At 45.5% G+C, this 22,381-nt stretch overlaps 1 protein-coding gene and 1 pseudogene across 7 annotated transcripts in view; one reads left to right on the top strand and one right to left on the bottom strand.

The window, feature by feature from the left end:
• The window catches only part of TIAM2 (TIAM Rac1 associated GEF 2), a 246,893-nt gene that overhangs the window by 40,714 nt on the left and 183,798 nt on the right, over nt 1–22,381 (top strand). For 3 of the 7 annotated variants that reach the window (XM_053222054.1, XM_053222047.1, XM_027056574.2), the window contains exon 1: nt 15,713–15,841. The exons of the other annotated variants lie outside the window; for them this stretch is intronic. The gene's annotated coding sequence lies outside the window, so the exon portion shown is untranslated. Of the gene's footprint in view, nt 1–15,712; nt 15,842–22,381 lie in introns of those variants that run through there. 7 annotated transcript variants of the gene reach the window in all.
• LOC128315754 (glyceraldehyde-3-phosphate dehydrogenase-like) lies at nt 19,460–20,470 on the bottom strand (annotated as a pseudogene).

Raw genomic sequence — 22,381 nt, 5'->3', positions numbered from 1 at the left:
ACAAAAGGAGCTCACAGAGTAGGAAGAGAAAGATAATCCTTACATATTTGGATTTATCCTCCTTTTGAGCATTTGTTTTTTTTAAAGTTCATTTTATTTGGAGAGAGAGAGAGCACAGGAGGGGCAGAGAGAGAGAGAGAGAGAGAGAGAGAATCCTAAGCAGGCTCTGCCCAGTCAATGCAGACCCCAATACAGGGCTTGAACTCATGAACTGTGAGATCATGACCTGAGCTGAAATCAAGGGTCGGACAGTTAGCCGACTGAGCCACCCAGGCGCCCCACCTTTTGAGCCTTTGATTGAATGTAGTTTTACAAAAACTGATATTTTTTTCCTACCTCTGTGCTGAGTGGGTGGGTGCGGTTGTTAGAAGCAAAAACAAACCCACCAACTAAACCCCTTCACGTCCTAATTCTATAATGTAGGATGATATTTTATAGAATTAAGCATAGGCCGGTTTGTGATGCTACTACAGAAATACTTCATATATACCCACACCCACCCACCTCACCTTAAAATCTTATGCTGCAGAATTTGGAGCCCCTGAACTATTTGCATCCTAAAATACCAGGAGAGACCCTAGAGTCGTTCCAGACTCCCTTCAGAAGACAGAGGCGAGAGAAATTACTTGCCTCCCTGGTAAGTGTGGGCATCACACCATGGCTTCTCAGTTTGCTCCCTCTTTCCTTACTCCTTACCCCTTGGGGGGCTGGAGGCCCCAGACTTTCTCAGGCATAGTAAGAAGGCTCCCGTGGCACCTGAAGCACAGCTGGGGTTTGGGGCCAGCAGCTGGTTTAGATCACATGTGCCATGGAAGGGGCGTGTGCTGTAGGTAATCTGGAAACATAGTATGAAATTCCTCTCTGTTACGTGTTCGATATTCTACGAATCCCCACGTTCATTTGATATTCTATCAGTTCCCCATACTTGGCGTAGAATTTTGTCCCTGTTGCTTTGGAATTTTGCTTTAAGGAACGGCACCTTGGGAATGGTGTGCTGTGAACAGTTGAGGGAGCTCCAGGAAGAGGGGAAAGTCATGGTTAGTGACTCAATCTCTTTTCTGCGTCAGGCACTGTGCTAGGTACTTTCACACGGCTTTGGAAATGAATGCTCCCCCCTACTACGTGAAAAGGACTTTGAAAATCCATATCGTAGCTGAGGATATTGTGAGGCATACAGCTGGGACTGGATCCCGGTGTGTCTGACTTCACATCCTTCCTCCCAGTTCTTTCTTGAGAGGGGGCGGGGTGCAGAGCGTGTGTGTGTGTTTTACAAGCCAGATGGAATTCTGAAGAGCTGCTCAGCTCTGACAGCTGTTTAAATTATCTGTGACGCCGCATCCCGCCACAAGAGTGGGTGATGGATTGGTGACAGTTCCCATCGGAAGACGCTGGAACCCTCGTTGGTGGAGCACCGCTCACGGTCTTTCCAAAGTGTGAAGTGTGGCCGGAACTTGGATTCTAATCGTTGCTGCTAGGCTAGGAAACATTTAAGAAACCGTTAGGTGGGTGTAAAAACTTAGGTGGAACAGATCGCTTTTCTGTTTGCTTTGACAAAAAAAAAAATGGGGTCTTTTCCACATACCAGAGTTCAGAAAATCTATTTTGACTGAACTCCTGCTGTTCGTATTCATTTTCCATTTGCATTGACTTTTTGCCCTTGAGAATCTCTACTTTTTCATCCCTTATCTCCCTTCCTAGGTTTCTTCTCTCTAGCTGGTGCATATACTCTTTAAGGCCCCTGAGCTTATCTCTTCTTTATTGCCCTTCCTTCCTCAATTACTCAGGACAAAGTTGAACTCAGGCATCAAGTAAATGTTTATTAAGTCATTTTCACTCTTTTCTAAATGACTAGTTTAGAGATGAATTATCATGCCAATTTGTCTCTTCAAGTCGTATTTAGTTTAGTAAGCTTTGTTCAGTTCAAGCTACCGATTTTTTTTTTTTTTCTATTATAACGTGACCGGGCCCTCCTGCTTGAATTTGAATGCCAGCCGGTTATGAATATCTGATTCATGAAACTCTATCAGGAGGCAGATGTGACGGTGAAACTCTTCTCTGCTGTTTGTGTACACGCAGGAAGGATGCTTTGGAGCAGGGTGGTTTTTCTGTCCTTCCGTCCTCAGTGTTGGGTCACTTTCGAGTACACACATACGCCTTCCTGTAGTTTCTTGTCAGCTTACTTTCTGTGATTCATTTACTTATCCAGTTTCTTTTATCTAATACCTTTCCTCTTTAAAGCTAAGAAAGAGAGAGACATTTGCTTGGCAGGGCCAGAGTGGCGGAGGAAATTCCAGTAAGTATCTGTTTACCTTCTCTGTTCCTTGTCACGGTTTTTTCTCCTGTCAGAAGAGAATCTCCTCGTGGCTGCAGCAACCAGACACGCTTCTGTTGAGTTTGGAGTCTGAGGGAGTTGTCCATCGAAAGGCCGGGAAGGAGATGGGAACAGAGCTTGGAAGGCCATGAAGGTGTGGTGCGCGAGTTTGGGCTCAGGTTCACCTGCGCCTGGGAGGTGTTGCAGGGTCTCACTGACAGGGTCGGGGTGCATGCTGGAGCTGGGGGTGTGGGGCGGGTTGTTGCAGGAGTCCTGGAGATCCGGGAGGGCCTTGCGCCCGGTGGAGGACTGCCCGGATGTGGGCAGAGCGTAGGGAGGAATGACATAGGAGCCTGGCGGTTCAAGCCTGGGTGCCCGTCCTGCAGACAGCACTACAGTGGTGTGGGGGGAGGTCTAGATTTGGAGCGAGCCTACGGAGGATTGGGGTTTGGGCCTACTGAGGTCTGCGGTGTCGGCAGCCTCTGTGAGAAATGTCTCATGAGCAGTTAGAAGTCTGGAGCTCAAGAGCGAGGTCTTGGCTTGGAGATGCACATTTGGATTCAGCCCTAGAAATGGTGACTAGAAACCCTGTGAAGGAATGGTCTGGTCAAAGAAGAGCATGTGAAGGGAGGGGAATGGCACGGGACACAACCTTGTTTTCTACTTAATTTTTGGAGGTAAAGTAAGACCGGGAGACCAAGGAGGTGGCTCCGAAAGGGCTGCCAGGGGCGGGGGTGAGTCTCCCGAATGCCGTGGAGCTGGGTGGGAGGCGAGGGGGAGTTTTTCAACCGCGTTCATCAGATTGTCAGACTGGCCAACTTGTCGAGAGTGACCATGTCTCCTGCTGGCAGGAGTGCTGGGAAGAGGCAGTCTTCCAGCGTGGCTGGTGGGAACAGCCGCTGCGGAAGGAGTTCTGGCAGAGTCCATTAACATTTAAAATGCACGTGGCCTTTGACCCAGCAGTTCCTCTCCTGGGACTTTATCCCATAGAAATAAAAGCAGCTGTATGTAATTTGTTTGTACAAGAATATTTATTGCAGCATTGTTTGTAGTGGCAAAGGACTGGAAAGTGAGTGGATGCTTTCTCAGCAGGGGGATGGTTGGCTAAAATGCGGCCCGTCCGTGCCTGGGGTCTCTGTACCGCCCGGCTTGGACGGATTCCCACGAGAAACGAAGAGGCAGAGAACCATGTATAATATGATCTCGTTTTTTGTGGACTGGAAGATCGTAAAAGGCAATCTCGTATGTATGTTAATACTGCTTGGGAGGAGAGAGGTTGGCACTATGGGAGGAGGTGGGTGGGAGATTAAAAAAAAAACACGCAAACTGCCTACAGAACGTCTCAGATGAAGCGGTGGAAAAGGACTTGTGCGTGTGTACCTGTACAGACAGATGGCGGAAGGGTCCAACCGGGGGGGGGGGGGCGGGGGCGGGGGTCTCAGGGTGTGGAGATGTAGGGTCACTGGTATTTTACTTGTTTTCCCTCATGACTTTCCTGTGTTGGGTGCAAACCACTGCACAGAGGCCATCGCATTTAGAGTTTAGAAATCACTGGAAACCATTCCAGGAGCCCTTGGGAATGGAAACCCCATCTGTCACGGTCAGGAATAGAGATAGTTGGAAGGTAAGTAAAAAAAAAAAGGAGCAGAAAGTAGAGATTTGGGGGGAATACCTCAGGCGGCAAAAGAGAGAAAGAGGTGATTTGAGGGGGCAGGACAGAGGCAAGGCTGACTCGGTGCAGGGTTAAAAGGCAGGTCTGGAAGCATGGAAGGAAATGGGCGCGTTGGAGGTGGAGACGCTGGATTGCAGACGCCCCCGGGGGGTGGGCTGGACACGTGGCTCATCTCGGTGGTTGCCCAGGCGGGTGGCCTGGGAGGTGAGAACCTCCTGTCTTCGGAGGGGGGCAGGTGGGCCAGTGAAGAGACAGAAGGATTGTGAGGTTTGGAGGACAGAAGTTGAGGGAATGGGCTCTTAAATAATATGGGGGGCAGGATTATATAGGCTGAATGTCGGGGTCCCCTGAGGTGCTGGGGTGGCTGCGACAAGTTAGGAAGAGCCTCTGTGGGGGATGGTGGAGAATTGGGAACACGGGAGGGAAAAGTAGGCAGCCGCAGAGATTGAAGTTCAAGCTGGGGGTGCTGGTACCCACCTGCCACAATTCAGTGACCGTCGAAGGCATACTGCGGGGGGGGGGGGGACTGGCTAGTCCAGGACCGGGGCTGGAAAGGTGGGAACTCAGAACTTACTTCCAGCAGGGGCGAATACGGCTTGTTCGTGAAAATTGAGGGACCAAGAGGCTTCAGGTTGGTAATGACATCATTGTGGAGAGGGCTGCGAATAAATAGTGTCCAACCTATAGAGCGAGACGAGACAGAGGACCCCTCAGAAAGGGACAGAGGGGGGGGCCAGGACCCTTTGAGGGCGATGGATGGGCCGATGGGACGGAATCCAGGGAGTTGCAGTCCCCGGGGGTCTGGGGTCTTGGGGGCAGAGCAGCAGCTGTGTCACTGTTTGATGCTTCATGTTATCTGCCCTAGGACATTACTGGCATCCTTTTGTCCAAATTCAGCTTAAATTTAAGCTTGCTCTTTAGGATTTCTCATGAAGTCATTGCTTTGGCTTAATTGGCTGAGTCGCTGCCCCTCAACAACAACCACACCCCCTCGCCCCCCTCTTCCTTGATTTGCCTCTAGGTCTGTGTGTCCATATCCGTAGCCACTAGCCTCACGTGCCTGCTGAGCGCTTGAAATGTGGCCAGTGCCACGAAGGTGTGCCGTAAGTGCAAAGCACACACTGGGTTTTGAAAACAGCATGGGCAGAGAGATGTGAACTACCTCACCAATAAGTGTTTACACGTTAAAATGAGAATAATTTGGATACATTGGGTGAAAGAATATTAAAATTAACCTCACCGGTTTCATTTGATTTATTTTTTACTTTATTTTTTTTGAAAGATTTTATTTTCAAGTAATCTACGCCTGACAAGGGACTAGAACTCACAACCCCGAGATCCAGAGTAGCATGCTCTGCTGAATGAGCCAGCCAGGTGCCCCCTCTTTTTACCTTTTGAATTATGGTTCCTAGAAAGTGTAAATTACGTGGCTCCCATTTTATGTCAATTAGGTAGCACTGTTCTAGGCCTTCTTTGGCATAGTTTCTCCCTGCTGGATGCCTTTCCACTTTCTGGCCACTTAGCCGTATCTTATCCATGTTTCAGGAGCAACAGTGGTCTCTCTTCTGCCTGTGACACTGTGTGTCTTGTCTCTTATCACTTATTCTTAGCTCACACTGGGAATGTCCCAGGTCTCTGTTTGGTATTTTTATTTGAAATCTGCTTGCATCCATTTCTTATCTCCCTTGCTAGAATCTAAGATTGGCATCGCCTTTACTAGATTGTAATCTTCTTGAGAGCAGGACTGATAAAATACGTGTAGTTTTGTCTTAACTTCTGGCAACATGCCTGGTACTGGGTTCTGTCCTTAAGAGAAGCTCAAAAGTTTTTGAATGTATAAATAATAAATTTGCGTTCCCACTGGTCTTAACCAAATGCACTTTAAAATCCAAATCTGGGGGCTCCTGGGTGGCTCAGTTGGTTAAGTGTCAGACTTTGGCTCAGGTCATGATCTCATGGCTCGTGAGTTTGAACTCCGCATCGGGCTCTGTGCTGACAGCTCAGAGCCTGGAGCCTGCTTCAGATTCTGCGTCTCCCTCTCTCTCTGCTCCTCCCCTACTGTGCTCTGTCTGTCTGTCTGTCTGTCTCTCTCTCTCTCTCAAAAATAAATATTAAAAAAAAATTTTAAATCCAAATCTGTGATATTGTAATACTACTTGTGTGTTTTATTTCTTAGACATCACTGAATCGTAGGGCAAGTAGGATATTTGAAATTGGACTGGCCTGGCCTTGAATCTAGAAAGATCATCTTTTGCTTTGTGACCTCAGGCCGGTTATTTGATTCTTCCCACCTTAGTGTTTGTAATTGAGATACTGACACTTCCTTGAGGATGAGCCTTAGTGCTGTGCTCAGTAAATGTTCACTCCTTGCCGCTTTCCCCCTTTTAGAACTGGGAAGGTTTGTTTGGAATGTTGAGACACTTACATGGAACTCTTTCTCCTCTCGCCTGCTGGAAAACTTACTGGTGGTGCCATGTATCTTGGCCCTTGGTAATGTTCTGACTGTGTCTTTGGTAGCTTTGCGGTGATTCTAAAGAGCAACCGTGTTTGCCGCTGCTCATTTCTTAATTTATTTAACTTATTTAATTTTGGAGAGAGAGCACGCATGTGAAGGGAAGGGACAGAGAGGGGGAGAGAATCTTTTTTTTTTTTTTTTAAATATATGAAAGTTATTGTCACATTGGTTTCCATACAACACCCAGTGCTCATCCCAAAAGATGCCCCTCTTCAGTGCCCATCACCCACCCTCCCCTCCCTCCCACCCCCCATCAGCCCTCAGTTTGTTCTCATTTTTTAAGAGTCTCTTATGCTTTGGCTGGGAGAGAGAGAATCTTCAGCAGGCTCTGTGCTCAGTGCGGAGCCCAGCTTAGGGCTCGCTCCCATGACTCTGGGATTATGATCTGAGCCGAGAAATCAAGGACGGTCAACTGACTGAGCTACCCTGGTGCCCCATGCCACTGTTTAGGAGTTAATGAGTGATTAATGGTTCCCTCCTCTCTGCTGGAGTTCTTGAAGAAACACATGTTAGAGCATCCATATTAGTAGGCAATTAATAACTACCTGCTGATTGAATCATGAATGGTAGCCGTAAGGGAAAACATGTGTCCAGAGGACATTTAAAAAAAAAAAAATTTTTATGTTTGTTTATTTTTGAGAGTGAGAGAGACCGACCGTGAGTGGGGGAGGGGCAGAGGGAGGGGGAGACACAGAATCTAAAGCAGGCTCCAGGCTCTGAGCCGTGAGCACAGAGCCCGACGTGGGGCTTGAACTCACGAACCGTGAGACCATGACCTGGCCGAAGTTGGCCGCTTAACCCACTGAGCCACCCAGGCGCCCCCCAGAGGACATTTTGAGAGAAAAATTAAGTTCTTACAAATGATTCATTGGGTGAATGGTAACATGAAATAAATGAAATTTAAAATTACCTACGCGAAGTTAAATGAAGAAATGAATGAGGAAATGACTTTGTTCACGGGGGAGGGTTGAACGCTGTAGGGGTGGGTTGCTGCGGAGATTCCAGTGGGACCCCAGGGCTACCGTTTCTCCCCAAATACGCTTTTGTGTGGTGCACGGGAAAGAACTCGGGACTGGTTGACCTGACTTCTTGCCCATGAGCCTCCTGGCCGGTTGTGGATCTTTGGGAAGTTATTGGATCTTTCTTAGCCTCTGCTTCCTCATTTGCAGGGCAAGAGGGGCCGATCAGGAGAGGCAGCAAGGTGGGGGAGCGTGGCTTGGGAGTCAGGTGGCTTCTCCACGCCGGCTTTCCCGCGCCCCGGCTGTGCAGCCTGACCTGCGTTCCCCTGTTCCTTTGATACTTCTCAGGGGTGGGAGTGAAAAGGGGGTCCCCTGTTCCTGACAGAGGAGCTCCTAAAGCCTGTGGAAATCAGCTGTGGACCAGTGGGGGATGGAACGTTTGCTGATTTGAGGAATGAAAGGGTGACTCTCAGGGGAACTTCTGAAAATTAATTGGTTAATTTTTTAAAAGGAAGCTCCATGACCAGCATGAGCCCAGCGTGGGGCTTGACCTCACACCTCTGAGGTCAAGACCTGAGCTGAGTTCAAGAGTCAGATGTTCAACCAACTGAGCCACCCAGGTGCCCCGAAAATATTTTTGTTTTAAAATCAGGTGTTTTGAGGTATAATTTGTGTGCCATAAGCATCATCTTTTTTTTTTTAACTTAAAAAATTTTAATGGTGGTAAAATACACGTAACAAAACTTCCCATTTTAGTCATTATTGAGCGTAAAGTTCGGTGACACTAATAAGCACATTCACGTTGTGCAACCATCACCACCATCCCTCTCCAGAACTCACTGTATTTTGTTTTTAAATTTAAAAGAAAAGTGTACTTTTGAGACGGAGAGAGAGCTTGAGTGGGGGAAGGGCAGAGAGAGAGGGAGACACAGAATCCACAGCAGGCCCCAGGCTCTGAGCTGTGAGCACAGAGCCTGACATGGGGCTCGAACTCACAAACTGTGAGATCATGACCTGAGCCGAAGTCGGATGCTTAACTGACCCACCCCGGCGCCCCTGAACACATTTCATTTTAAACTGAATCTCTGTACCCATTAGACGTTGACTCCCCATTTCTCTTCCCCTCCCAGCCCCTAGCATCCACCTTTCTACTTTCTGTCTCCGAGTCTCGTGGGTCTAGACACCTCATATAAGTGGAGTCATACAGTTTTTGTCCTTTTGTGACTTGTTCCTTTCACGTAGCATAATGGCCTCAAGATTCCTCTGTGCTGTATGTAGCATGGGGCAGAATTTTCTTCCTTTTTAGGGCTGGATGACATTCTAGTGTATGGACCTACCAGATCTTGTTCATCCATTCATCCATACATGGACACCTGGATTTTTCTACCTTTTGGCTCTTGTGATAATGCTGCTCTGAGCATGAGTGTATATACATCTTCGAGATACTGTTTTAGTTCTTTTGGGTGTATACTCAGAAGGGAAATTGCTGCATCATACGGTAGTTCTATTTTTAATTTTTTGAGGAATTGCCGTATTGTTTTCCACAATGACTACCATTTTACTCTTACACCAACAGTGCACAAGGCTTCCAATTTCTCTACAGACTGACCAACACTTGATTTTTTTTTAAATAGTAGCTATCCTAATAGGTGTGAGGTGGCTGTGTAACCACACTATTTTTTTTTAATATTTAGTGTTTTTTTTTAATGTTTATTTTTGAGAGAGAGAGCGTTCGTGCATGAGGCAGAGAACGAGGGAGAGAGAGAATCCCAAGTAGGCTCACCGCTATCCGAGCAAAAAGCCTGACAAGGGGCTCAAACCCACGAACCATGAGATCATGACCTGAGCCGAAATCAAGCGTCTGATGCTTAACTGACTGAACCACCCCGACTCCCTGAACCAGACGTGAGATAATACAAACTCATGGGATCTAAGAAGTATTCTTTGATATCACCCATTCAATTAACCTCATATAAATAATGAAACAGTTCCTGCTAGGTTCCTGCTAGGTTAAGTGACTTGACCATGTATCTTGTTGTATAACTTGTCTGGGTCACAGACAGGACTGCAATTCAAGTATCTCCGCTCTCATTGTTGCGTGAATGATGCAATCTGGTCACTCATTTATTCCCTTGCTCAAAACACAACACACACCGGTACTGCGTGAGGTGTAGGAGTTGATAAAGGTGGTTCAGATAAAGACCTGTCCCCCCCCGCCAACCCTCCCCACCACCCCATCTCTGGCTGCTGCTTCCCCCAAAGCTGCTCAGTGCCGTCTAGCTGTCAGTTGAATGACCAGCTAGTAGAGCCTACAGAATCATGCTGGAGAACTCCCGCTTTTACTTCCCTCCCCTATTGTATTACCAGTTTAGAGGAGCTTAGGAAAACGACCTCACTGGTCTTCACGTAGCTCTCAAACCTTGGGACTTTTCCACCAAATCATTTGAGAAGCTGAGACGAAGGGGAAAGGTATGGGTACGGTGAGCTCTCGAGCAGCAGTTGTAGAAGGCTTGCCGCATGGAAAGGTGATGAAACCGTGTCCGGCTTGCTGTGTGGACCGTGTGCCTATCTGGTTCTTGAAGAGCTGCTTTACGTCATTGCTGATGTATTACACCGACAATGTGATAGATTTTAAACAACCAGGTTCTTAGCAAATGGTTCTTAAACAACCAGGACGCCTGAGCTGTGTTCGCACAGCTCCCGGCTCGGGGTGGGGGGGAACGTGGCTCGGGGCGTTGCGGGAGCCGTCCAGCGTCTGTCCTTGTCAAGTCCCTTGAGTTATGAGAAGTTAAAGCTTGCTGAAGTTAGAGTGTGGTTACCGCTTAAATACAGGCTCCTGTTGCAGAATGTTAGAGCTGATGATGGTTTTTAGTAAAGCATTATTACCGGGCTTACTTGTGTCGTGTTCCGGGTTTGGTTTGGGCCGGGATGTGTATGAAGTGGATTCGTTTTCGTGTCCGTCTTAAGTTTCCTCGTTTCTGGCTTCTGTGTCGAAAAGTGGTTTTTCAAACTAGGGCATTGGGAAAGAAGGAGGAACCCGGTTCTGTTCTATTTTTTTTTTTTTCTTTTTTCAGTTTCCTGGCCAATGATTTTACTTCATCTTGAAATCTGCAATCCTTTCCTCTTTGTTCCAGGTGTCTAAATTTGACTTGGACTTACTTCCAGCCACTTCAGGAAGTCGAATTTGGAGGAAAATCTGAGCCGGGTTGGGGGAAAGGGGGTGTGTGCATCTCAGCTATCAGTGCTTCCTGGATCTGGCACCTGACTCTTTAAGCCACATCTCAGCCTGAAGTGAAATCCGAGGTGCCAAACTGCCAAGATGCAGATTGTTGGGGGGGGGGGGGGCTTGGTGTGAGGGGGCCTTTATGATTTGAAGCAAATGAGTTCTTCAGGAAATTTACATGTTATTAGCCAAGAGACAGCTTTCCCTGTCGTGTTGAGCTGCTTCTGCGTGTTCTGTGAACGGTCTCCAGTGCAGGTTAGAGCCGTAGCACATCTGCGCGTTCTCTGCTGCTCTCGCAGCTGTGAGGTGTGGGGTGACGTCCCCTCCTGAACCCGGCTGCTCATGCGAAATGGTCTTAGGTGGCCGAGCAGAGATGAAGAGATACCGGAAATTGCCTGTAGCAGAAGTTACCCATCATCCCTTGGAGGCTTCTCTGCTGGGGAAGGTTCTTATTTCTGTGTACACTCAGCAGTAATGAGATGTAGCAGAGCCCCTGGCGCACAATGAGTGGGTTTGTGGTTTTGTTCCTCATGTTTCAAAGTCCTGATCATAGGAGCAGCCTCGCTTACCTGCTCCCTGAACCACTCGCTGAGCTGTGGATTGTTGGTTTGTACGTGGTGTCTCTCTGGCCCTTGCTTTTCCTCCTCTGAGAAACGAAGACGTGGAAGAAAGTATTCTGCAACTTGCTTCATCATCAGTGGCACCATCACCTCGTTGACCTTGTAGGAGCCCGCTGGTGCCAGGGGCTCTGCCAGGCACCTCATCAGCATGTTCTTTAACTCTGAGCGCTCCAGAACGGGTCCCCTCCCGATCTGCAGAGAAGGATGTGGGCTCAGAGAAATGAGGAGCTAAGCCCTAAGAGCTGGGTTTTGACCTGGTCTGATTTGGGTCTTGACCTGGTCTGATTCCAAAGCCCTCGATCGCTGGGCTGCCCCATGCTGTTACCTACAGCTTCCTGGTTCTGGAAGAGAACTTCCCGCCGCCTCAGTAGGAGGTTAAGTAATCGAGGAACAAAAGTGGATTCTACATTTGCTTTCTGAGAATTCTTTTTTTTTTAATTTTATTTTTTATTTCTTAAAATTTACATCCAAATTAGTTAGCATATAGTGCAGCAACGATATCAGGAATAGATTCCTTAGTGCCCCTTTCCCATTTAGCCCATCCCCCTTCCCACAACCCCTCCTGTAACCCTCAGTTTGTTCTCCATATTTATGAGTCTCTTCTGTTTTGTCCCCCTCCCTGTTTTTATATTATTGTTTCCCTTCCCTTATGTTCATTTGTTTTATCTCTTGAAAGTCCTCATATGAGTGAAGTCATGTGATCTTTGTCTTTCTCTGAGTGACTTCACTTAGCGTAATACCCTCCAGTTCCATCCACGTAGTTGCAAATGGCAAGATTTCATTCTTTTGGATTGCCGAGTAATACTCCATTGTATATATATACCACTTCTTTATCCATTCATCCATCGATGGACATTTGGGCTGTTTCCCTACTTTGGCTATTGTCGACAGTGTTGCTATAAATGTGGGGGTGCATGTGTCCCTTCGAAACAGCACACCTGTATCCCATGGATAAATGCCTCGTAGGGCAATTGCTGGGCTGTAGGATAGTTCTATTTTTAGTTTTTCGAGGAACCTCCATACTGTTTTCCAGAGTGGCTGCACCAGCTTGCATTCCCATGCTTTCTGAGAATTCTAAGCCGTCTAGAATAACTGCTTTTCTAACTGTAAGGTTTAAGCACCAATATTTGAACCAGAGATTAGAAGAGCTAACAGAAATGAAACATGACGTAATTTTAAAAATCTTACAGAATTTGCAGACCACAAATTTCCTGGAAGAAGTTGTGCATTTTTTTCTGAGAGTGTCATGAAAACTGGGCTTAGGAATTGTCTTCTGGTGGCAGTTGGGCAAGTTATCTTTGATTATTTTCATAGTTTTGCTTTATAGGAAAAGAAGGTCCTCTTCCTAAATTGTTCTATTTAGGTCTTCAAGGGTGGATCCTGTGCGTTTGCTATTACGGTAGACTGAAACCTATATATAGGGACACTCAAATGTGGTGTGAATCCACCTCTTTAAAAAAAGAAAGCAATTACTGTGTTTGAAAGCCAGGCTATAAAAAGTAAGTGAACTCATAGGAGAGCCAAGATGGGATTTCATTTTACCAAGCAAATGGCCCTGACTTTCTTTTTGCTTTTGTGTCCTGCAGGGGCAGAGTGGAGACTGCACATGTTTCAGAAATAGGATGGTAGTCATTCATATGTGTCAGCACTTGTCATACGTGGATTAAGAGACCTATCTGGAAGAAGGAAGTGTGCAGACACTCCTCTTGTACTTTGTTAAATGTCATTTTAGTTATCTAGTATCCCACAGAACCTGTTTTTTTTTTTTTAAGGAGTTTATTTAATGTGTACTCCTACCCATCATAATATATATTTTTTAGTGTTTGTTTATTTTGAGAGAGAGAGCACAAGTGGGGGTGGAGGGGGAAGAGAGAGAGAGAGGGAGACCCAGAATCCAAAGCAGGCTCCAGGCTCCGAGCTGTCAGCACAGAGCCCGACACGGGGCTCAAACTCACCAACCGTGAGATCATGACCTGAGCCGAAGTCAGACGCTTAACCGACTGAGCCACCCAGGCTCCCCCGTAATATTTTTTAAAATATTTTTTAATATTTTATTTATTTTTGAGAGAGAGAGAGAGAGAGAGAGAGAATGAATGAATGAATCAATCAATCAGTCAATCAGTCAATCCCAAGCAGGCTCCACGCCAGTAGCCTGGAGCCCAGTGCAGGGCTCGAACCCATGAACCGTGAGATCATGACCTGAGCCGAAACCCAAGAGTGAAATGCCCAACTGACTGAGCCACCCGGGTGCCCCTAAAAAATGTATTTTCAATCCACATACACGAACGCTGTGAGCACTTTTCCTCCCCTCCTCTCACTGCTCCCCCCATTGCCAAAGAACAGAAGGGAAGGAAAAGGAACCTTCTGAAAAGTACTTAGATCTTTTGGTATTGAGTGGCTGGATGCAAGCCTCTTCTGGCGATTCTGAGACCTCAGAACCCTGAACGTTAATTGGTCTCTGTACATTTGTTCGTAGTCCTGTCTCAGAAATGCAGTAGGCTTCTTTAACCATTCTGCCTTCTCAGAGGTGCCGTGTAACCCTGCTGGAGGCCTAATAATGACAGGTTGGTTTCTCTGTGGAAACACAAAACAGCTTCCATCCAGACATTTTCCTTTGTCTTCTGAAAGTGCTGCATGGCTTTGGTTAGATACTGGATAAAAAAGGACTTCTAATGAGAGGAATATTTAAGACCCGGGAAAGCTGTCACATCATGAAATGCTAACCAGTATTCCCCTTAGGGACAGATTCAGAATTTCACATGATAACAATCTTTGTTTACTCCTCAGCAAATACAAATGATCTTGGCATCATTTCTGACGTGCTTTCCCCACGTTCTTCCCAAGGTTCCCATTAAGAATCATCCTTTTGCAATGGGAATTCAGAGTTCCTCACTCCCCGCCCCCCCATCCCCCGTCACCGTGGGGGTAGCATGTTTTCATGGTAAGCAATTACTTTTCTTTGCCAAACTCACTGTGGTCACTCGTCGCGTTCTGAAGGGAATAGACCATTGCAGAACACTCAGTGGGGAGTGGAAATGTTTTTGTAACAAAGAGGCTGCACGCTAGAGGTGGACGTAGTCAAGCAGGGCCTGGCAGACTCAGAGGGGCTGACTCATCTGTGACTCACATGACAGCCTGTGTGGCCCTGTGGCCCTGGTGCCAGCCTCTGTGAGTAGAGAGGTGGTGTCTCGGCTCTCCCATGAGAACTTCAAAGTTGAAATAATCTGACTCTGATTTTGGCTTTGTCCAAATGTGGGCTCACCCTTTGTTAGGGACTTGGTGAGAAGCTATAGAAACTCACACACACTCCTTGGCTTTGGCAGCCTGTGTGATTTAGGAGAGACTGGAGCCCCTGGTTTCGCACACCGTGAAAGCGTACGACAGAGCAGTGGGCTGGGAAGAGAGAAACTTGATGAGACACCAGTTGTTACCGTGCTGATCTTTCCTCTACTTACTGGGAATGCCACGTTTATCATATTCTAAATTTCCGTGTAACTTGTATCTCTTTCTGGACTCTGATGGTTTGCTACTAAACAGAAATATTCAAAATTACCATAACTTTACAGGATATTTTGCATTGGATGGGGCAGATACTCCCTTGTTGATGTATATGTATATTTTTCTCAGAATACTTCCTCTTGGCTACTCTACAAAGTTATTCTTCTAGATCCACTTTATTTATTTATTTATTTATTTATTTACTTATTTATTTATTTCATGTTTATTTTTGACAGAGAGAGAGAGACAGAACATGAGCGGGGAAGGGGCAGAGAGAGAGACACACACAGAATCTGAAACAGGCTCCAGGCTCTGAGCTGCCAGCACAGAGCCCGACGCGGGGCTCGAACTCACGGACCGCGAGATCATGACCTGAGCCGAAGTCGGATGCTCAACCAACTGGGCCACCCAAGCACCCCTAGATCCACTTTAGAAGCAGCCTATCACATTGTTCTAAAAATCAATTTGGGATTGCAGTGAATGTGTGCTAATTTAAGGAGAACTGACCTGTTGATTTGAATCTTCCTATCAAGGAACGTAGAATATTTCAGTGGGGTTTTTTTTTTTTAGGTCTTTTTATGCCTTTCATTAAAAGTTTTATAGTTTTTAAATATAAATATACATTGTTACTCTCTTCCTAGGTTTTTTTTTTTTTTTTTTTTTTTAGTAATTTTTGCAGGTGTTAAAGGATTTTTCACTCAGTTTTTAAGTGGTTTTATCACTAATGTGTAGAAGCCTACTCACTTTGTATATTCATTATATGGTCCCCTTACTGAACTTGGTTAATAATTCCAGCAGATTTTCAGTTGACTGTCTTTGATTTTCTAAGTTGATATTCTGTCCATTAAAGGAGGAACAATATTCATTCCTCATTTCTTGTTTTTTTTTTTTTTTTTTTTTAATTTATTTTTGACAGAGACAGAACAGGGGAGGGGCAGAGAGTGAGGGAGACAGGAATTGAAGCAGGCTCTGTGCTGACGACTGACTCAGCCACCCCAGCGGCCCCCTCATTTCTTGATTATTGCATTAGGATTCCTGAAATGGTAAGCTTTCCAGCTTTTTCTGTGTACTCAGAAACTTTGTGAAATAGGGATTTGCTGTTCTTTGTAAGTTTCGTAGTTTGTCACCCATAGAAACAGGTAGGCTTGAAATGGTTTCCATATTACTTTCTCATAACTTTCCTTTTATTTTCTTTTTATTATTTCTTAAACTTTTTTTTAATGTTTGTTTATTTTGAGAGAGAGAGACAGACAGACAGGTTGTAAGTGGGGGAGGGACAGAGAGAGGGAGACCCAGAATCCGAAGCAGGCTCCAGGCTCCTAGCTGTCAGCACAGAGCCTGATGCGGGGATCGAACCCACAAACCGTGAGATCATGACCTGAGCTGAAGTTGGATGCTTAACTGACCGAGCCACCCAAGCACCCCCTTTTTATTTTATTTTAGAGAATGTGAGCGAGGGGGAGAGGAGGAGAGGGGGAGGAAGAGAGAGAGGGAGAGAGAGAGAACCTTAAGCAGTCTTCCCACCCCTTGTGGAGCCTGACACAGGGCTTGATCCCATGACCTTGGGATCATGACCTGAGCAGAAACCAAGAGTTGGATGTTCAACAGACTGAGCCACCCAGGCACTCTACTTCATGATAACTTTCTGAAAGCGTGACAGCTGGCAGCTGGAGGGATGATCAAACATGAGAGGTGAGGTAGGGAGATTGGCTGGAATCCCCAAGGAAAGAGGATGAGCCCCTGGTACAAGACCACCCTTGAATATCCTTATTTCTTGTAAAAAGGAAAACACTTCATTCCTCAGATATCTCACAGCCAAGTTGTGATGAATCTTAGGGCCTTTTTCCTGGAAAACAAGGGAAGTGGCTTAGGGTGTCAGCGTTAAAACCGAACTTCCTTCTTGTGGTAAACTTGGTTTTGGAAGTCTTGTGATGGCTGCTTACGTTTTGTTACTGTGACCTGGAGGGATTAAGGTTGAGAAGCAGCACCAGCTGAGGATCCGACCACGGCTGGCTGCGAGGAGGAGTTAGCTGCCGGTCTCTGCTTTTATTCCGCTTCCAGATCGCAAGCCTCCTGGTCCTGTTCACCCCACTGCTGAGGGGCTGTCTGCTCAGGTGTTTGGTCCCACTGCGGGGGAATGCTCACCACCCCTTGTGTGCTTGTGGAAGACTGTTTTTGCTAATTTCCCTCACTTCTGTGCAGTAAATCTTGGAAGAAAGCTATTTTCCTATAAGGGGGGACATTAGATTTCGGATTCTGTTGTTCGCTATTAATAACTTTTGGTAAGTGCCCTGCCCTGAGCTTATGGCTCGACAAGGAAGCATCTGTGGTTCCAGATAATGAGATTAAGCCTCTCATTTTAGGGAGCTGACTGTGTTTAGATTAAGATCTTTACTGTCTCTTGCTAGAACACCTGAGGAATAACAGGTAAGAAAGTTTCTCGCACGGTAATGACGCCCTAATAGCCATAAAATTGTAAATTTGAGAATGCGTTCGTGGATTTGGTAAAATGAGCTCCCATGAGGGTCTTTGTCCTCCCTGACCATTGTTATGTTTTTTGTTACACGTGGATGAGAATTTTCATGAAATGCCACCCACTTGGTATTCACAGGATACCTTCTAACATATTTAACTCTGACCAGTGTGCCGAAAATCCCAGTGTGAATGTGCACTTTCATAAATACTTCTCCTTGCTAATTAAATTAGCTGATTAAAAGTGTGACTTAATTGTCCTGTTATTTTGTTTTTGTAAGGCTAAATATATATATGCATCTGTATGTGTTAGGTATCAGAGTTAGTCTAGTCAAATCCAAGCGAGCCTTTGTAAGTGATTGAGTCACTATTGCTGATATTTTTTTAAGTAGGCTCTGTGCCCAATGTGGGGCTTGAACTCACGACCCCAGGATCAAGGGTTGCATGGTTTACCGACTGAGCCAGCCAGGTGCCCCTGTTGCTGATATCGTAAATAATTTTTTCCTATTTTATAGTTTGTCCCCAGCTTTTTTTTTAAATTTTTTTAAATCTTTATTTATTTTTGAGAGAGAGCACAAGCAGGGGAGGAACAAGAGAGAGGGAGACGCAGAGTCTGAAGCAGGCTCCAGGCTCCCGGCTCCCAGCTGTCAGCACAGAGCCCAATGGCGGGGCTCGAACTCACGAACCGTGAGATCATGACCTGAGCTGAAGTCAGACACTTAACTGACTGAGCCACCCAGGTGCCCCAGTTTTTTTTTTTTTTTTCCATAAAGATTATTTTAAGTAATCTCTACAGCCAATGTGGAGCTTGAATTTATAATCCTGAGATCACTGACTGAGCCAGCCAGGCAACCCTCCAGGTTTTTTTGTTTTTTTTTTCCTCTTTTTTTAGTTTTCTCAGATTATAAGAAAAGGCGGTTCATCTAGGTATTGTGACTTTCATGTAAAACTGAACAGACTGCCAATCCTGTATTCAAATAAAAGGAACTAAATGTATCAGATTTCTGGGTCATTGACTTAATGATTAAAACATAATATTACTGGAGCTCCTGGGTGGCTCAGTCGGCTAAACGTCTGACTCCTGGTTTTGGCTCAGATGACGTCTCATGGTTTTGTGAGTTCAAGCCCTGCATTGGGCTGTGCTGATAGCACGGAGCCTGCTTGGGATTCTCTGTCTCCCTCTCTCTCTCTCTCTCTGTCCCTCCCCCACTTGCACTCTCTCAAAATAAACTTAAAAAAATTAAAAAAAAAAACCCTCCATAGCATTACTCATTTCAATGATCTTACTCACTTTTCTCACTTACGGGTAGAATCGAGAATAAAGAAAACTCCTAGGACTGAATATCATGTTGTATCTTGAATTTGAGGGATCTATGAAAAGTTGCTTAAATTCATATTTGGAAGGTGTCTAGAGTGAACCCAGGGGCGATTCATTGAGGTAGAAAATTCACTGTTCCCATAAATACCAGAGGAGATAGACGAGCCTCTCAAAATACCAAATATACTTCATTGTATATAGAAAAGAAAATGCTTAATTTTGCACATTTGTTGGAAAGTTTGCACCAGTGCGAGAAGGGAAATTGTTTAGGTTGAAGAGGATAAGCCATTTTGCTAGAATGGTTTCTTTACTGTTTCTGTGTGTTTTCTTCTTGTACACGCACATGTCTTCAGCCTGTGTGAACCTGTCGTTCTGTGAACAACAATTACAGCTTAGAAAGATGAGTGGTGACCCTTTCCCTGCCACCCACTCACCATGCGGTGCATGGAGTGGACCACTCAGTGGGTTTACATTTGAAAAATACAGATGCTGCTAGGAATCTGTGTCCTGTGTGGTATTAATCATTAAATCCCTGTCCACACAGAGACAAAGTTAAATAGAGAATTGAGGCATCTCCAAAATAATTCAGGGAAAATTCTCTGAGGGCAATTAGGGTTTGTTTTCTTCATCCTGTTCTTTTGTACTCTGTGCCTCTTGAGGATGCAGGCGACATTTTTTTTTTTTTTTTTTTGGTACAGTGTACTTTATTGATGGTACATGACAAGGTAGGGCTCCCCAATCCCCTCTCCTTCTTCAGGGGGTTTGGGATGGGAACTGTGTGAAGATTGGGAGATTCTCAGTGTGTTGGGGGAAGGGGGACAAGACTCCTCAGTAGCTGAGGGCCTCTCTCTCCCTCTTGCCGTCGCTGGGGCTAGTGGTCCAGGCGGCTCTTAGAGGCAGTGTGGACCATAAGGTCCACCACGTGGTTGCTATAGCCAAATTCACTGTTACAGCAGGAAATGAACTTGATAAAGTGGTCATTGAGGGCAATACCAGCCCCAGCATTGAAGGTGGAAGAGTGGGTGTCACTGTTAAAGTTGCAGGAGACAACGTGGTCCTCAGTGTAGCCCAGGATGTCCTTAAGGGGGCCCTCCTATGCCAGCTTCACCACCTTCTTAATGCCATCATATTTTGCACCTTTGTCTAGGCAGTAGGTCAGATCCATGTCTGACCTTTTGGGGGTGGGGACATGGAAGGCCATGCCAGTGAGCTTCCCATTCGGCTTGGGGGTGACCTTGCCTATAGCCTTGTCACTGCCAGTAGGAGCAGGGATGATGTTCTGGGCAGCTCCTTGGCCATCATGTCACAGCTTCCCAGAGGGGCTGTCCACGGTCTTCTGGGTGGCAGTTGATGGTGTGGACTGTGGCTGTGAGTCCATCCACAATGCCAAGGTTGTCATAGGTGACCTTGGCCGGAGGGGCCAAGCAGTTGGTGGTACAGGAAGGATTACCGACAATGTTGAGGAAGTTACCATAGTTCTCATGGTTCACGCCCATCACAAACATTGGGCATTAGCAGAAGGAGTGGAGATGATGATCCTCTTGACCCTACTCTTCAAGTGAGCCCTAGCCTTCTCCCTGGTGGCAAAGACCTCCATGGACTCCACAACACAGCACTGGCATCACCCCTTTTGATGATGGTGGGATCTTGTTCCTGGGAGATGAAGATGGCCTTTCCATTGATGACAAGTTTCCCCATTCTCAGCCTTGACTATACCATTGAATTTTCTGTGGATGGAATCATATTGGAACATGTAGACCCTATAACAGAGGTCAATGAAGGGGTCTCTGACAGTTACAGTATCTACTTTGCCAGAGTTAAAAGCAGCCCTGGTGACCAGATGCCAAATATGGCCAAATCCATTTACTCCAACCTTCACCATCGTGTCTTGGGGACATGGCTGGCACTGCCCCAGAAGATGCAGCTGTCTGTCAAATGGGGAGGAGTAGAGACCCAGGAGACTTGTTTTTTTTTTGTTTGTTTGTTTGTTTGTTTTATATTTTTGCTGTATATAGACTAAAATAATTTTGGTCTGATATTTTCTGTCTATATACAGACAACAGCTATGTGTTAACTTATTATGGTTTGAGATTCCAGGACCATAGCTCATTTGCGTTTTCTATCTTTGTTGGCCATAATGGTGCCTTCCATATGTGACTGCTGTATTGTACATTAAACATGTCTGGTCAAACTGGTTTTGATTTTCATTGTTCTCAGGTCTTATGGTTTTCTTTCTGGATGTTGGAAATAGGTTAATACAGCTGGGTCCCATTTTGTGTACTTGCATATTTATTGCCATAATGATGACCTTGGAACCTCTGCATCCTTGCCTCAGCCCTTTTGGAAAGTAGCCCTGAGAGACCAAGTTTTGTGTTGTTACCACTGGGCCACTTCTGTGGTCTTTTAGGAGCCATGGCTAAGTTTTATACTCTTGATTCCTGGAGGGCAGCTGGCTTCTTTCTCCCAGGCAGCAATGAAAAAGATTAAATTTAATCTTATGCTTTTGAGCAATATTATTTATGGCCTATAATATCTTTGGTTTAAAAATATCTATTTTATGATATTCCCTAATCTTATAATTGGTATAGCCCTTTGGTTCTGAAATCCAGAGTAGAAACAAAGCAAGTGTTTTATGTTTAAAAATAACAAAGAAGTTTTAGAAAGACTTAGCTTCTTATTTAATTTTTTTTTAATGTTTGTTTATTTTTGAGAGAGAGAGACCAAGTGCGAGCAGGGGAGGGGCAGAGAGAGACACATAATCTGAAGCAGGCTCCAGGCTCTGAGCTGTCAACACAGAGACTGATGCAGGGCTCGAAGCCACGAACCACGAGATCATGACGTGAGCCGAAGTTGGGTGCTCAACTGACTGAGCCACCCAGGCAACCCAGCTTCGTTTCTTATTTAAAAGAGAAATATGCCAGATATGAATTACACTCAGAAAAAGAAATTTTGCCCAAGAGATAGTTCTCATGTGCATCTTTCTTAGAGCAGCTCTGTTTCCTTGAACACTCTTGTCTCTTTTCCTTGAAGCATCTGCTGCCATTGGCTTCTAGCCTAGCCCCTTTCTCTTGGCTTTCTTCTTTCTTTGCTCATCATTCGTTTCCTATTGCCCTTTAGGTTCTCTTCCCACTGTCAGGAGATGATGTTCTCTTTAGGGGACCATCCTGGGTCCTCTTTATCCTCTTAAGATAATGCTGTGTTTGCCCCTGCCTTCAACTACCATTCATACATGCCCATTTCTGCCCAGTTAATACACCTCTAGTTGGAACCTCTTTTGTGAGTCCAGAGTTGTTAGCTTCCAATTGGACATTTTCATTTGGATGTTTGCTGTATTCTTGCAACTGAGTGAATCAAAAAAAATGAAAGAAGCTTTTACCAGTTGCTTCTTCATGGAGCTTTTGGCTCAAAGCATATGACAGTCTGTGTGTCCCATGTTTGAATCCTGGCTAGGTTAGTTAACCGATTTTTCCTGCCTTATTGCATTGGCTAGTACCTCCAAGACAATGTTCGTTTGCTCCTGGTCTTAGGTAGGAAATATTCGGTCTTCACCATTTTAAATATAATGTTAGTTGTAAATGTTTTTTATAGATACTCTTTTATGTGAAGATTTTAAGTTTAGAACAAAGTTTAGAACATTTTTATTAGCTAATTGTAAGTATTTTTATTTATTTTATTTTTATTAATTTTTAATGTTTATTTTTGAGAGAGAGAGAGAGAGAGAGAGGGCACGAACAGGGGAGGGGCATAGAGAGATGGAGACAGAGGATCCAAGGAGGCTCCACACTGTCAGGGC

Source organism: Acinonyx jubatus, chromosome B2 (genome assembly GCF_027475565.1).
Source record: "Acinonyx jubatus isolate Ajub_Pintada_27869175 chromosome B2, VMU_Ajub_asm_v1.0, whole genome shotgun sequence".
Lineage (NCBI taxonomy): Eukaryota > Metazoa > Chordata > Mammalia > Carnivora > Felidae > Acinonyx > Acinonyx jubatus.
Note: the sequence above shows the minus strand (reverse complement) of the source record. Positions and strands in the feature narration are given on the sequence as shown.